We start from the raw sequence: 17,822 nt of genomic DNA, 5'->3' as shown, positions 1-17,822 counted from the left end.
AGGTTCTTTTGTGTATCTACTTCGTTATATTGATGACATGTTGATAGCAGTGAAAGATAAAAGAGAGATAAGAAAGGTCAAAGCCCAACTAAATGAAGAATTTGAGATGAAAGATTTTGGACCAGCAAAGAAGATACTTGGTATGGATATTCTTAGAGATAAAAAAGCAAGTAAATTGTACCTAAGTCAGAAGGGGTACATTAAGAAAGTTCTTTGTAGATTCAATATATAGAATGCTAAGTCTGTTAGTACTCCTTTAGCAGCTCATTTCAGACTTTCATTGGCTTTGTCTCTACAATCAAATGATAAGATTGAGTACATGTCACATGTTTCATACTCTAGTGCAGTGGGATCTCTAATGTATGTTACGGTTTGTTCACGTCCAGATTTATCATATGCAATCATTGTAGTTAGCAGATACATGGTGAATCTCGATAAAGAACATTGGAAAGCAATTCAGTGGATTTTAATATACTTACGAGGTACTATTGATGTTTGCTTACAGTTTGAAAAAACTAGAGATAGAGTCATTGGGTATGTTGATGTTGATTTTGCTGGAGACCTTGATAGAAGAAGATCTCTCACAGGTTATGTTTTTACAATCAGAGGTTGTGAAATCATTTGGAAAGCCACTTTACAAACTACAGTTGCTTTGTCTACCACTGAAGCTAAGTACATGACGATTACTGAGGTTTGTATATAAGCTATTTGGTTGAAGAGACTCTTTAGTTAACTCAATAAAGACCTTCAAATCAATACAGTATTTTGTGACTGTTAGAGTGCCATCTTCCTTACAAAAGATCAAATGTTTCATGAGAGAACAAAACACATTGATGTTTGGTATCATTTTGTTCGTGATATTATTGTTCATGGTGATATTGTTGTAAACAAAATTAGTGCTCATGAAAATCCTGCATATATGATGACTAAGTCACTTCCTATAACCAAGTTTGAGCATTGCTTCGACTTGATTAGTGTTCATTATTGAAGTTAAACCCTTAAGGGGTTTTATGGTAGAGGTGGAGAACTCATTCGTTGAGAGTTTGCGATGAAAAACTTGTTCATTGAGAATTTGTGTCAAGGTGAAGATTGTTCGAATTAAGTGACCCGAATCCTTATTTAAATAAAATACAGTGGTAAAATAAAATAAAAGTAAAATCCCTATAGAACTATATTTTTTTATTTTAGAATAAGGTTTTTTAAACCTTATTAAACTCCATCTATTTGATATTGATTAGAATAAGGTGTTTCAATCTTACTATACTCCTATTAGAATATGGTTTTACAAGCTTATAAATAGACAGTCTACTCCTTTTGTAATTAATCGAATTCGATATAGTGAATTATCTTTTCCTCTGCTCATGGTTTTTTTCCCAAAAAGGTTTTCACGTAAAATCTGTGTGCTTTATTTCTCTCTTTTTCTTTGCGATAAATTGTCATTACCGATGTTCTATTTTATTACATAGTGTTATGTGATGGACAATAGAATCTATATCCTTTGGATCATTCGGCATATCTAATAAAATACCCACTAATGGTCCTTGGGTCTAGTTTCTTTTCTTGTTGGTTATAAATTCTCACTTTAAATTGGCATCCCTATACGTGTATATATCACAAACTCGGTTTCCAACCTTTGAACAACTCAAAAGGTGTCTTTGGGACAGCCTTGGTTGGAACTCGGTTTAATATATACATAGTTTTTTTTTTAAAGCTTAAACCCATAAGGACTTAGGTAGTTTAGAGATACTAAGCATACTTCGCACCATATCCATTAAAGTTTGGTTTCTTCTTTTTGTAGCACCATTCTGATCAAGTGAGCCTGGCATGGTGTGTTGATCAACTATACCATTATCTTAAAAAAACTTTGCAAATGGACCAGGTGTTTTCCTCGGTGTATGTACCATAATACTCGCCATATCTATTAGTTCTCACAATATTGATTTGTTTATTGCATTGTTTCTCTACTTTAGCTTTGCAAACTTTAAAGGCTTCTAATGCATCGCTCTTGTGATGAAGCATGTAGTGATACATGTATCATGAGTAATCCTCTATGAAAGCAATGAAGTATTTCTGACCTTGCACATTTATATCTGGGCAACATATATCAGAATAGATGGTTTCCAACATAGTCAAACTCCTCTTGGCACCTTTCGTGGACTTGTTAGTCTGATTGCCCTTAATGCAGTCTATACAAGTATTGAAATTAGTAAAATCCAAAATATTGAGTACCCTATTATTTACTAATCTCTCAATCCTTTCAATGGAGATGTGTCCTAATCTCTAGTGTCATAAAATAAAGGAATATTCATTTATAGCACAACGTTTAGTACCAGTTTGAACGTGCGTGACATTATGAGTGGCATTATTTTGCAAATTAAGAAAGTAAAGACCATTAGATAAAAAATCATTTCCAACAAGTTCAAATTTATAAAATAAACTAAATCCGGTATTTGAAAAACTAAAACAATACCTAAAATGTGCAAGTCTTGAAATAGAAATAAAATTTTTAGAAAAACTGGGAATTAAAAAGTCTTTTCTAAAATTAAAATACACTCCTAAGCACTAATTCACATGTTCCAATTGCTTCTACATGCGACTCCATCTTATTTCCTGAATAGATGTGTCGAGCTCCCAATGGTTACCTCATGTTTCTTAATCTCTGTAAGGAATTTGATATATGGATTGTAGAACCAGAATCAATCCACCATGTGTTATAATTAACATCAGCCACATTTGAATCAAAGCAAACAAGTGATATTGATTTACCTTTTTTTTCAAGCCAGCTCTTAAACTTGACACAGTCCTTTTTTAAATGTCTCTTCTTTTATCAAAACAAACACTTGGACTCTTTATTTATGTTAACTTAAGGTTACGTTCTAGTCTTCCCCTTTTGCTTAGCTTGGATCGTCTTCTTTCCTTAAGTAACTGTCAATGCGCTATCTCCCATCTCCAGTATGACTCTAGCCTTTTCCTGATCAAATATGGTCAAAAGCTCATCGATAAACCATTTATCCTTATGTGTGTTATAGGAGATCTTAAATGGCCTATACTAAGGTGGAAGAGTGTCCAATATAAAGTGCACAAGGAAAGATTCAAACATTTCAACCTCAAATGCTCTCAATCGAGTTACTAAATCTCTCATCTTGTTGATGTGATCACATACACCTTTCACGGTAATGAGCTTCATTGATGTGAACTTCATGATTAGGGTGTTGGCTAATGACTTTTGAGAAGTTTTGAATTGTTTTTCAATAGTCGTTAATAATTTTTGGACATTCTCATAATGTTCAATTGAGTCACAAACATCAACAGGAACCTTACTCTTTATGAACATGATACTTAAGTGATTAGATCAACCCAAGTGCTGGTTTAAGTAATATGTGGCTCAGATTTCCTTATCGCATAGTCAATATCCAAGTACCCCAATTAGAGAAGAATACTCTCCTTTCAGAACTTAAAGTTCTCACTAGTTAATTCAGGGATATATACTTTATTATCAGACATATTCAAAAGCTGTAAAATTGCAAAATGAATGAACATACATGCTTAACAAAAATTTGAGGTAAGCATAAATCATAATTTACCAATGCAAATTATGTAAATAATGAATCTAGTGACATAAAAATTGCTTGTGGGCTGAATTTTTAATTCAATTAGATCCATTTTATGATAAAATTATTTACTATCTTTTTGATAAAAATTATTAAATTCATTTTTATAATTCCTGTCGGTAAATGTGAAAAGTCATATAATAATTTTATCTTAATAAATTATGCAATAGGATTTAATACCTATGATTTTCATATGTGATTTTTAATTTTAATAATTTTATTTAACTAAAGATGTTTGCATCTTCAACTAAATAAAATTATGAAAATCACTTAGCTAGATATTAATCCTTAAATTTTATTCAAGATTGTTGCTAAGTCATTATGAGATCCTTAGTGCAATAAATAATTTCATTTAATTAAAATTGTTGTGGCTAATTCTTTAATTAAATAAAATTATTTGGATCTCTAGACATATATTGTCAAGCTTTATTACTAAATACATTATGCAATAAATCTAAAAAAAATTATGAACCTAAAAATTTATGTAACTAATAACCAAATAATTCACATACAATCATTTACTTTAGGCACAAAAAAACATTCAAACAACAAATTTCTTAAATTTTCACTAAATTATTTATAACATAATTAATTTTAGAAATTTTACTTTAACAAAATTCAACGATTTTGCACAAAAGTTTGTAATGAAAATTTTCAAAACATGTTTTAAAAATAATTCAAAGAAACATGGCATCGTTATTTTGAGAAATTTACAAACTTTTAAAATCAAATAAGGCAGAGGTAAACCATGCTCTGATACCAAATGTAAGCATAAATAACGGTTTACAATATAAAACACCGGAAAAGATCGAATATAAATACCTCTAGCCATTGTCTGAACCAAATGTCAAAATTCAAATGTTGTTACACCACTATCGAGCACGTTAAACCACTAATGAGGTCGTCGAATTTAACTGTACGAAAAATTGAAAACCATCAAAATCTTCTAAACACTCGAAAACCTTAATAGATAGAATATTTTTATAAATTTGTTTTTGGTGCTTAAGAACCTTTAAGCTAGTTAGTATTTATAGTGATGATTCCCCATAAAAAATCATCAATCCCATTATCACACATATACCCACTACCATATAAATAAAGTAGTGGACAATAAAAGTGGGGGCATGGAAACGTGGGAATGAACCCACCAACCATAAGAAGTTCCAACATTCAAATCTATATTACTAGGATTTGAGAATATAGATATATGTTCAACACCAAGATGTTTAAATTTTTTTTCTAATTTCCATGTATATGGATAACATGGATATCTAATATGAATAATTTAAGGAAAATGAAGGGTTAATAAATACTCACCAAATCATTGCTGCAGAAGTAAGGGCTAATTTGGAGTTCCGTGTGATGTAACGAAATGATTCAAAAGAGAATACGTTTCATGTGTTATAAAATTTGTTGGCGAAAAGGACATATAGGGCTAATAAAAGAAATGATACCCATATTGAAATTGAAGCCGCCATGGGAGCACCTTTGTAATCAACACTTTTCTTGTTTACCAAACTGTAAACAATCCCGAAATGATACGATCTCGGTTTAGTAGTTGAATCCGAGTCGTTTAGTTCCCGATCGAAAACGAAGAAGTATATTTGAATTTAACGATTCAAGGAAAAGAAAATATGATTGGGTTCAAAAAAGTCAAGTAGGTTCGAACAAAGATGGATATGGATTTGGTTTAGGCTAGAAAAGATGTGGAATAGGTTTGGCCAAATTCGGTTTAGGTTTAATTAGAAAATGGTTTTGGTTTTGGTACGAATTAGAATTGGGTATAGGTACGAAATGGTATGGGATTTTTGGTACGAAATGGCTCAAAAAGGTCAAGATTGAACCAACACTAAAGAAGAGTGTTGACCCGGAACTTATAGGACCTAAAAAAATTTGAAATGGTTAATTGAAAACTTGACCCGATACTTAGGTATGAACCAAAGGTATAAAGGTGAATGTCACACTCGGGTTTAAGGAGTGATAAGTTCAGAAAAAAAAGACTCGAAAAGACGCCACTAGAAGCTAGATAAGTCTTACGGGTCTCGAACAAAATTTGAGAGAAAATGACTCACAAATTCGGCAGCAATTCATTAACAATATGCCAAAAGTTCTTTTTACAATGAAAATGAACAACTATTTATAGTGTTCAACTAGGTAGTCGAATGGTCTTCTTCATAGCTAAGTAAATGGAGCTAGAATGAGCTGGAAAATTCCAGAATTAAACATTGAATTACTGTAGCTAAATTCAGCTAATTGAAGTCCAATGGGCAGCTTCTAAACTAAGCAAATGAACTTGGAATGCTTGGTAAAGTGCATGGCAGTAGCTAGGTTCGTCCAATGAGCTTAAATGAGCTCATTAAAATGCAACTCTTGGCTGAAAAAATACCAGCATTAAAGGAGAACGTGAATGCAACTAAGTGTGAAAAGTCAGCCTTGAAGAATCCTTTAGGTGTGAACACTATGAACCGAACAGCCAAGATGTATCCAGCAATGTAAAAGAAATAAATGGGCAGCTTTGCAGAAGGAAACATCAGCTCCCTTGGTCGAATAGTCACATAGAAAACTTCAAAAATCAGCACACCATTTTGATTGCATCCTATGCATGTATCGCCAAATACATTGAATCCAACATGCATGTATCTTGTTTAAATGCACTCCCACATTTGGCCAACCTACAAAAGGAACAAATGAACTTAAATTAATTTTTTATTCAGCTGAACATAATTAATAACATAATCTGGACAAGTTAAATTCACATAAATAGAACAAGACACAATTAATTAAGTTAAGACCCAATTAATTCGGTTAAGACAAGACACATTGAAATCATGCAATAAAAACATATTTATAAGCTGTAGGAATTAAGATGACTTAATAACATGTAAGAAAAACACAATTAACATGCACACTTAAATTCGTCCAGATTTTAGACCAATTAAACAACGAAAATTAATTGAGCTGTGTATAACTAATTAACTAACTCAAATAATTATTTCAGCAATCAAATTAATGTCTACATGATATTGAGCTGAATCAAAATTATTGAGCTGAAATTGAGCTAAGTTCAGCTCGCAACAAGGTGCATGAAAGACTCTTAGGGCTGGTTCGAGTCTCCTCGAGGTGTCCAACTAGGGTATCGTCCCACACTTTGTCTATCAAAGCCGTTAGTGCCGCTTTGAATTGCTTAGCGTGCGATCGGGTAATAGGACCTCGGGGCAGCTCTAAAGGATCCTTGCTCGAGCTAGTTGTGACTTGAGGCGTGGCCGTATCATCCTCCCCCTCTTCAAAGCGATTTTCCCTCAAATAGGAATCTGCATCAAAATGGGATAAGTCAGACACATTAAAGCTCGCACTTATGTTATAATCACCTAGTAGGTCAAGTCGATAAGAATTCTCGTTGATCCTTTCTAATACTTGAAAGGGTCCATCACCACGCGGTAATAGTTTTGACTGATGTTGGGCTGGAAACCATTCCTTTCTCATGTGAACCCAAACCCAATTGCTAGGTTCGAAGATAACTCTTCTGCGACCCTTATTCGCCTTTTTTGTGTAACTCTCGGTCTTTGCTTCAATGTTGGCTCGAACTTTTTGATGTAACTCCTTCACATATTCGGCCTTTTTCCTAGCATCTGCATGAATTATCTGATCGTTAGGCAAAGGTACCAAGTCTAAGGGGGTTAAAGGATTAAATCCATAAACGATTTCAAAAGGGGAGTATTTAGTTCCCGAGTGAACGGATCGATTATATGCAAATTCGATATGCGGTAAGCACTCATCCCATGACTTTAGATTTTTTCGTATAATGGCCCGCAATAGAGTAGATAGCACACGATTAACTACTTTCGTTTGGCCATCCGTTTGGGGGTGGCAAGTGGTTGAAAACAGCAATTTAGTTTCGAGCTTTCCCCACAACGACCTCCAGAAATGACTCAAAAACTTCGCAACCCGATCGAAAAAGATCATTCTTGGGATGCCATGCAGATGATCAATTTCCCTAAAGAAAAGAGTAGCAATATGAACAGCATCATCAGTTTTTGTACAAGCAATGAAATGAGACATTTTTGAAAATCGATCTACAACAACAAAAATTAAATCCTTTCCCGTTTTAGTCCTTGGCAATCCAAGGACAAAATCCATGGAAATGTCCTCTCAAGGTGCGTCGGGTATAGGGAGTGGCGTATATAGCCTGTGCGGGTTAACCTTAGATTTAGCTTTCTTGCACGTCACACAACGCGCACAAACCTGTTCAACGTCTCGCTTCATTTTCAGCCAATAAAAATGCTCTTGAAGAGTTGCTAAGGTCTTTCCAACACCAAAATTGCCCATGAGGCCTCCGCTATGCGCCTCATTTACTAGCAATTTCGGTACGGAACTTCGCGGCATACACAATTTTCCTTCTTTAAAAAGAAAACCATCGCACCTATAAAACTTATCAACAGCCACATTTTCACATGCAACGAATATTTCTCCAAAATCATCATCAGTAGCATATAAATCTTTCAACAATGCAAAACCAAGCAGTTTAGAGTCCAAATATGACAAGAGTGTATACCTCCTCGAAAGAGCATCAGCCACTATGTTATCCTTACCTTTCTTGTATTTGATGACATGGGGAAATGATTCCAAATACTTTACCCATTTAGCATGGCGTTTGTTTAGTTTGTGCTGGCCTTTAATGTGCTTTAATGCCTCATGATCGGAATGGATCACAAATTCCTTCGGCCATAAATAATTTTGCCAAGTCTCGAGAGCTCGAATGACTGAGTACATCTCCTTGTCATAGATTAGATAGTTCAATGCGGCTCCATTCAATTTTTCGCTAAAATAGGCGATAGGTCTTCCGTCTTGCGTTAATACGGCTCCGATTCCTACACCTGAGGCATCACATTCAATCTCAAATGTTTTAGTGAAATCAGGCAATGCTAATAATGGAGCTTTAGTAAGACAATCTTTAATCATATTAAAAGAGTTTTCTTGCTCTTCACCCCAATGGAATGTTGAATTCTTCTTGATGGTGCTTGTCAACGGTGCGGCCAACATGCTGAAATTGGGTACAAAGCGCCTATAGAAGCTTGCCAAGCCATGGAAGCTTCGCACTTGGCTTATACTCGTTGGTCTCAGCCATTCTTGAACAGCTTTAACCTTTTCGCGATCTACCTCAAGGCCTTCCGAGCTAACCACAAAACCTAAAAAAATCACTTTGTAAGAACAAAATGTGTGCTTCTTAAGGTTAGCATACAAAGTCTCCTTTCGAAGGACTTCCAAAACAGATCAAAGATGCTTTACATGCTCATCCAACGATTTACTATATATGAGTATATCATCAAAGTACACAACACAAAACTTACCAATAAATGATCGCAAAACATAATTCATAAGTCTCATAAAAGTGCTAGGGGCGTTGGTTAAGCCGAATGGCATGACCAACCGTTCATACAAACCATGTTTCGTTTTAAAAGCGGTCTTCCATTCATCACCTTCTCGCATTCGAATCTGATGGTACCCACTTTTGAGATCAATTTTCGAAAATAGTTTGGCACCACTTAACTCGTCGAGCATGTCATCTAAACGCGGTATGGGATGCCTATACTTAATGGTAATTTTGTTTACAGCGCGGCAATCGACACACATGCGCCAAGTCCCGTCCTTCTTTGGTACCAACAAAACTCGAACAGCGCAAGGGCTAAGGCTCTCTCGAATGTAGCCCTTTTCCATGAGTTCATTGACTTGTCGTTGCAGTTCTTTAGTTTCTTCGAGATTGGTTTGGTATGTTGGTCGGTTCGGAATAACGGCTCTGGGCACAAAATCGATTTAGTGCTCAATCCCAAGAAGGGGTGGCAACCCACTTGGCACATCATCTGGAAACACGTCTTTGAAATCCTGCAAGAGAGACAAAACAGAAGAATGAGGATTTTCGGTTAAGTCATTAGTGTTAAAAAAGTTTTCCTTATACATAAGTACAAGGATCGGTTGCCTCATCAAAAATGTCTTCCGTACATCACTAATTCTCGCAAATACATTCAATTTTTCACTTGCTTTTTCTTTTTCATAACTCTCTTTTCTCACATTCTTTTCACTCTTTTTTTTAATTTTCTTTCTTCTTCTCATTTTTCTTTTCTTTTGTGTTTTCACTCTTTTCTTTTCCCTCATTTGCTCTACAGAATTTTTCAACTTAAGTTGGTCCTCGTAAATTTACTTTTGTGTAAACGGAGCTAATGTCACATTCCTTCCCATGTGCTTGAACGAATAGCGATTGGAGTAGCCATCGTGCAAAACTCGTCGATCAAATTACCACGGGCGACCAAGTAGAAAATGGCCCGCATGCATTGGAACGAAGTCGCAAAGTACTTTGTCGCAATATTTTTCAATGGAAAACGATACACGTACTTGCTTCGTCACTTTTAGCTCTCCTCCATCATTGAGCCATTGGAGTTTGTATGGACTTGGATGTTTGGTGGTTGGAAAATTTAACTTCTCTACCATGAGAGTGCTTGCCACATTCGTACAACTTCCGCCGTCGATGATAACGCTACAAAGTTTTCCTTGGACTTGGCAACGAGTATGGAAGATGTTTTCTCGTTGTTGCTCATCTTCCACGCTTTGAATGCTTAGGCTCCTTTTAACTACAATGAGTTCTCCATCAAGGGCATGTTCAACTTCTTCTTCGTTGTCAGAAACCGCTTCGGGTTCATCTTCAAGTTCTTCTTCCTCCGATTCGATTTCTCCGTTCGCACGAACCATCATATTGTTATGATTGGGACATTGGCTAGCGATATGCCCCCTTCGAGGCACTTAAAGCACTTGATATCCCTCGTTCGGTTGGAAAATGAATCGGTCGCCTTGCCTTTACTCGTGTCGCCCATAGGTTTACTAGTCTTAGCAGGCACCATTGGCTCTTTGGCACGACTTGGTAGATTGGTTTTACTCGTGCTTTGACCCCATTTCGTTGTGCTCGTGGTGGAATAGCTTCGAGCGGTGCCCTTTCGTTTGAGTTGCTTTTCCACCTTAATGGCCATATGCACCATGTCCACGATCTCAATATAGTGTTGAAGTTCCACAACGTTGGTGATGTCTTAGTTGAGACCAGCAAGGAAACGCGCCATCGTTGTTTCACGATCTTCTTAGACATCGACTCGAATAATTGCAATCTCCATCTCTTTAAAGTAGTCTTCAACACTCCTTGAACCTTGAGTGAGATTTTGTAGTTTTTGATAAAGTTCCCGGTGATAGTAGGATGGGATAAATCGTCGTCGTATCACAGCCTTCATTTCGGCCCAAATGGATATTGGCCGTTCCCCATTCCTTCTCCGACTCGTGGTGAGTTGGCCCCACCAAATCATTGCATAGTCAGAGAACTCAATGGCTGCCAACTTTACCTTCTTGATCTCGGAAAAATTATGGCAGTCAAAAACCAATTCAATCTTCTTCTCCCATTCCAAGTAGGCTTCTGGATCAGATTTACCTTGAAAGGTTGGAATGGAGTGTTTAATATTTTTCAAGTCATCATCCATTCGTCCTCGTCCCCAATTGCCTCGATTCCTTGGACTTCTTTGTCTTTCGCTTTGGTTCGACCCTTGATCACTTGCAGCTTCACTTGGGTCATAGAGGTCTTCTTGATTAATTTCTAGTTGACCTTGTTCTCTTCGTGGCCCTTGGGGAGTCCGTTCTCGTTGAGTCCTCTCCTCGACTCGTTCTAATCGCTCGTTGAATGATTCTATCTCGTTCCGGAGTATGCGTTGGAATTCTCGCAACATTGCTTGTTGAGCCAAATCCGGCACCCCACCTCCTCCGGGTGCAACATTTTGGATTGGTTGTCTTCCACCTCCTTCTTTAATGTTTTGTTCAGGACTTTGAGATATGAAAATAAAGACCTCACAACAAAAACCTCAGAAACCTCTCGAAAAGAAAAGTTGGTGTCACTCACACTTGTATTTGCGCTCGTTTTCGGCTTTTACCTCCACTTTAATGCACTCACACACTCGTGCCTTTTTCCACTCAATTTCTTCTCGTGATTTCGTAAGCGACTCGTTGTGACGTTACCTTAGTCCAGAGGGTCGATTTCAAAAGGGTTTACAAGGGATTGATGTTAGGTTTTAGGTAGGCTAAAAGAAACAAAGAAGGCTTTAAAACTAAGCGTGGTGTGAAAAGAATAGAAGATGAGTAGGGAAATGACCAGATTTACAAAAATCGAAACAACTTTCTCAACTTACAGCACTTGAAACACAAACACTTTCTTTTTTTTTCTTTTTTTTAATTCACGAATTTTTTTTTCAACTCACTTTTTTTTTAAATTTTGTATGTATATATATTTTAAATTTTAGATTTTTTTTCGATTTTTTTACGTACCTATTTCAGAATGACTTCGAGCACTTGTACTTCTCGTTTTAACCAGCTTTTATACCAAATGATACGATCTCGATTTAGTAGTTTAATCTGAGTCGTTTAGTTCCCGATAAAAAACGAAGAAGTATATTTGAATTTAACGATTCAAGGAAAAAAATATGATTGGGTTCAAAGAAGTCATGTAGGTTCGAACAAAAATGGATATGGATTTGGTTTAGGCTAGAAAAGATGTGGAATAGGTTTGGCCAAATTCGGTTTAGGTTTAATTAGAAAATGGTTTTGGTTTTGGTACGAATTAGAATTGGGTATAGGTACGAAATGGTATGGGATTTTTGGTACGAAATGGCTCAAAAAGGTCAAGATTGAACCAACACTAAAGAAGAGTGTTGACCCGAAACTTATAGGACCTAAAAAAATTTGAAATGGTTAATTGAAAACTTGACCCGATACTTAGGTATGAACCAAAGGTATGAAGGTGAACGCCACACTCGGGTTTAAGGAGTGATAAGTTCAGAAAAAAAGACTCGAAAAGACGCCACTAGAAGCTAGATAAGTCTTACGGGTCTCGAACAAAATTTGAGAGAAAATGACTCACAAATTCGTCAGCAATTCATTAACAATATGCCAAAAGTTCTTTTTACAATGAAAATGAACAACTATTTATAGTGTTCAACTAGGTAGCCGAATGGTCTTCTTCATAGCTAAGTAAATGGAGCTAGAATGAGCTGGAAAATTCCAAAATTAAACATTGAATTGTTGTAGCTAAATTCAGCTAATTGAAGTCCAATGGGCAGCTTCTAAACTAAGCAAATGAACTTAGAATGCTTGGAAAGGTGCATGGCAACAGCTAGGTTCGTCCAATGAGCTCATTAAAATGCAACTCTTGGCTGAAAAAACATCAGCATTAAATGAGAACGTGAATAGCCAACTAAGTGTGAAAAGTCAGCCTTGAAGAGTCCTTTAGGTGTGGACACTATGAACCGAACAGCCAAGATGTATCCAGCAATGTAAAAGAAATAAATGGGCAGCTTTGGAGAAGGAAACATCAGCTCCCTTGGCCGAATAGTCACATAGGAAACTTCAAAAATCAGCACACCATTTTGATTGCAGCCCATGCATGTATCGCCAAATACATTGAATCCAACATGCATGTATCTTGTTTAAATGCACTCGCATATTCAGCCAACCTACAAAAGGAATAAATGAACTTAAATTAATTTTTTATTCAGCTGAACATAATTAATAACATAATCTGGACAAGTTAAATTCACATAAATAGAACAAGACCCAATTAATTCGATTAAGACAAGACACATTGAAATCATGCAATAAAAACATATTTATAAGCTGTAGGAATTAAGATGACTTAATAACATGTAAGAAAAACACAATTAACATGCACACTTAAATTCGTCCGAATTTTAGACCAATTAAACAACGAAAATTAATTGAGTTGTGTATAACTAATTAACTAACTCAAATAATTATTTCAGTAATCAAATTAATGTCTATATGATATTGAGCTGAATCAAAATTATTGAGCTAAAATTGAGCTAAGTTCAGCTTGCAACAAGGTGCATGGAAGACTCTTAGGGCTGGTTCGAGTCTCCTCGAGGTGTCCAACTAGGGTATCGTCCCACACTTTGTCTATCAAAGCCGTTAGTGCCCCTTTGAATTGCTTGGCGCGCGATCGGGTAATAGGACATCGGGGCAGCTCCAAAGGATCCTTGCTCGAGCTAGTTGTGACTTGGGGCGTGGCTGTATCAGGTATAGCAATGCTTTGTGTCTGAATAAACCTCAATATATTTTGTGTCGAAACCATTTTTAAATTTGAAAAACGGGGATCGACTTCTAAAATGAAAACTGGAGTCGCCACCGATGTTTTATTGTGGTGTGATCGGATCACCTTGAAAATAATTTTAGGTCTGCGAATTTTGAGAAATTAGGTTCGGGAGTCGGTTACGCACGAGGAAGGGTTAGCACCCTCGTGATGTCCAAAATTGGTACCGAATTGATTGTTTAATGTCTTAATGTCGAAATTTTAAAAAGATTTTAAAATACGATCTTTTTATTTTGAATTAATTGGAAGATAAGGCTCATTTATTTTAAAGAAATAAATTGTTACACTCAGTAAGTTAGAGTGCAACATTTCAAATCCTCCAAATTAAGCTTGTCCTTTGAGTTTTAAAACCTATGCGTTTTGAGAAGGATATCCGATTATTTGGGTCCAATGAGAAAATCAAAACCCAATAAGTTAGGGTTCGATTTCACAAAATTCCTAAATATCGAACATTGCCTTTTATTTTTAAAATCCTCATCTCGAGAAAATAACATGTCATATCCAATGCGTTAGGACACAACGTGTCGAATTCCCGAGAATGGGTTTTTATTTGAAATTTGTATGTTTTCAAAAAATCTTGATTATTTAGATTCAACGAGAAAAATAAAAACCCAATACGTTAGGGCTCAATTCTCTCGAGGATTCCAAATTTCGGGTATTGCCTTTATTTTAAAAACGAGATAACAAAATGTCGTATCCAGTAAGTTAGGATCCAACATTTCGGAATCTTAAGAATTTTATTCTTAAAAACATATGGTTTAAATAAAATGAACACTTGATTATCTAAATGAATCGAAAAAAATTGAAGCCGAGTAAGTTAGGGCACAATTTTCTCGGGAAATATGAATACCAAGCCTTTTTAGAAATTATGAAATAGAACGATTATAATGCTTTAATGAAATGCGATTTTTACAAACAATATAATAAAATATCAATATACAAATCAAATGGTGAATAGCAGGCTAAATTTACAATTTGGAGCAACCAAACATATAATACATCAACATTGATAATCAAATAAACTAATAATCAATCTTACAAAAAACGAAATGAGAATAATTAATATAAAGATAATTTAATCATAAGTAAACCACTTAAAATAATCGAAATGAATAAAAAATATGAAAACAAAAATAACATTTTGTAAATTACAAGTTATGATGCATTTTATACACATATACCTGTATTAAAATAATTCCATATAAACTATACATATAAGTATAATAATCACAAGATATCATGGTGAAAATAAAATTTGGGACTATATTCTAAAATACATTATTGAGAAATATAAAGTAATATATCAAATTCTAGAAATATATTAAGTGTGATAAAATAAATAATAATGTATCAAATTTTAAAAAAATGAGTATATGTAAAGAATTTAAAATCGATGTCAATGAATTTAAAACATATTGATAATAATAATTAGTAAGAATAAAGTATTATATTTTAGAAATCATATTAATAATAAGTTTAAAAATACTAAGTCAATGTTAAAATAATATTAATAATTAAAATAACAATAAAATTTTAATAAACATACAGTAGTTTCAAAATATTAGTATATAATAAATTTAAAATACAAAATACAACCCAAAATAATAACTTATTACATTAAAATAATATAATAATAACTTAAAATACTATCAAAAATAAATATTATAAAGAATATTAGATATTATAATACATGAAAATAGAATTAATCATAATTTAAAAAAACATTGAATTTAAAAAAAATAAATCAGTATTTAATTAAAACCTGTTTCAAAATTAAAGGACTAAATCCGCAATTAAACACAAACAACGAAATAATCCCAAACAATAACAAAAACGGCACCGTTTGAACTTGGATCTAAATGAATACAGAATTAAATAGGCGGTACAAATTAAGGAAAATGGAAAGAAATCCGATTGAAACTAAGCAAAACATGAAAGGACTCTAAGCGCAAATAATCCAAAAAGTCAGAACGCGCGGATCCTCCCCGGGTCGGGTCACCGCGCGGGTTGCTGAAACTAAGTGGCTTAAACGGCAACGTTTTAAGTTTTACAGAACTAAAAAAAATAAATAAATGAAACCTAAAAAAACGAACTAAAAGAAACCCTAGCCCTCATTTACATAGAAACGCGCCGCAATCCCTCGTCGGTTCCGATCTCCGACTACCAAGAAGCGGACTAGGGTTCGATGACTCGATGGTTTCGACACACAGGTGAGCCTTTTCCCTCATCGCCACCTTGAAAGCCAGAACACTGCTCTCTCTCATTCCGATTCAGACAGAGTAGAGGATGGCTCCAAAGGCCCGCGAAGGTATCATTATACCTTTAACTCTTTTCTTTTTTTATATCTGAATGTATACAAAAAATAAAAAAATGAAAGAACAGAAAAACGCAAAGAAAAAGAATCACCTTAATATCGATCTTTTTATTTCTCTTTTTTTTCATCATTTTACAGATTTCGTTATGGCTTTATATAGCCAAAAGAAAAATACAAAAATCGCCCCTCTTTCTGTTTTTTCTTCGCTATTACAATTTTTTTTCTCCTTTTGTTGTGCTGTTTCTGCTTGTCTTTTGCTCGTTTGTTGCGCTCTTTGCGTGTTGATTTTCTGCAGGTGTACGGAGGCCGTACGGTGACGTGGAGGGCGGCGTACGTGCGGAGGTGCGCGTGGGAGGAGGCCACGCATGGGAGCTTGCGGCGCCAGGGGATTTAGGGTTTGCTGCTGATTTTTTGTGTTGAAATTGTTTTGGGCTATCGGACTAGGGTTAGGTGTTTTTGGACTGACGTTTAGTGGGCTTGTAATACTGGACTGTTATAATTTTATATTTGGGTTTTTATTATTTGGTTTATTTTTTGTTTGTGCTTTTGGGCCCGGGCAAAATTTGGGCCCTACATTTTGCAGAAAACCGTAAGCAAATATGACCATAAAACAAGGATTGGCTCAGTGAAAAACCATAAAACCGATATGATAATTAAGAAAAAGAAGGAAATAATGCATGAAGCTTGAAGGTAAATCCCCAACATTTTATACATTTTTGCCCCAAATCCTTGACCACAAAGGGTCTTCAATGCTCCACTTAAGCTTGTCTGAATTTACAAAAACTTTCAGATGAAAACATGAAAAAGCAGATTAAGGTTTAAACTAGGAGGTTACCATGAAAGCAAAACCAGTAACAGTGGCCCATGAATGGGCAAGCGTTGAACCAGCAAGCTTTATCTCACCAAGGTGGCCAGCAAACATGACAAAAACCATAGTAATTGAGAAGTAAAAAACATTGGATAACACCAGTGGCACTGCAAACATTATTTACGTCTCCCAAATCCATGACTTTTTTCCAACACCTTCCATTGGGAACCTATACATTCAATGGACATCCCATTATTGTGTTTAAAGGAAAGTCTCATCTTACTTCTGAGATGATGCTTTTCATTACATATCTAATATATATACATTATATTAATTTAAAAAAAAAACATTTACTTTAGCACAATTAAATTTATGACAATGGATCCTATTTGTTCTTTTTAATATAATACCTAAAATTACCCATAATCCTTCCTCGATCCATAAATAAGAGGATAATGTACTTCAGCACACTCAAACCTACATCCTCCATGCACTGAAAATAAGAAAACTTGCTTTGATGTCATACTTCTTCTTCCTCCATGTGTACATGTTTCAAAATTGTGTTTTCTTTTTCTGTCAAGAAGATTCAATTTTATATGTATTGTAGTATACTGCTAATTGTGCAGCCAATATATTTCTTAAAATTATCCAATATATTTGTTGCCCAGCTCAATGCTTTTTTCCCCCTTTGACCTGTAAAACGCGTCTAGGTCACTACGTTTTATTAAAGTGCTTCCAAGTCAGTACTCTTTTGCTCATGCTCCAACAATTAAATTTCCAAAAAAATTATTTTAAAAAAAGTACAAAAATAGACTAATTTTTTAAAAATTTATAAAAATGAACCTTTATATGGACCTAAAGTGGCAGCACTACTTTTGTTAAAATTTTTTGGTGCCATCAATTAAT

At 34.9% G+C, this 17,822-nt stretch overlaps 1 long non-coding RNA gene across 1 annotated transcript; it reads left to right on the top strand.

Annotated features, from left to right (window-relative positions):
* The first annotated feature begins 15,549 nt into the window (after nucleotides 1-15,549).
* On the top strand, nucleotides 15,550-16,629 carry LOC107918608 (uncharacterized). The gene is made up of 2 exons (XR_001690170.2): nucleotides 15,550-16,102; nucleotides 16,404-16,629. It is a non-coding gene; the product is annotated as an uncharacterized lncRNA (long non-coding RNA).
* The last annotated feature ends 1,193 nt before the right edge of the window (nucleotides 16,630-17,822 follow it).

This window comes from Gossypium hirsutum, chromosome D13, assembly GCF_007990345.1.
Source record: "Gossypium hirsutum isolate 1008001.06 chromosome D13, Gossypium_hirsutum_v2.1, whole genome shotgun sequence".
Taxonomy (NCBI): Eukaryota; Viridiplantae; Streptophyta; class Magnoliopsida; order Malvales; family Malvaceae; genus Gossypium; species Gossypium hirsutum.
Note: the sequence above shows the minus strand (reverse complement) of the source record. Positions and strands in the feature narration are given on the sequence as shown.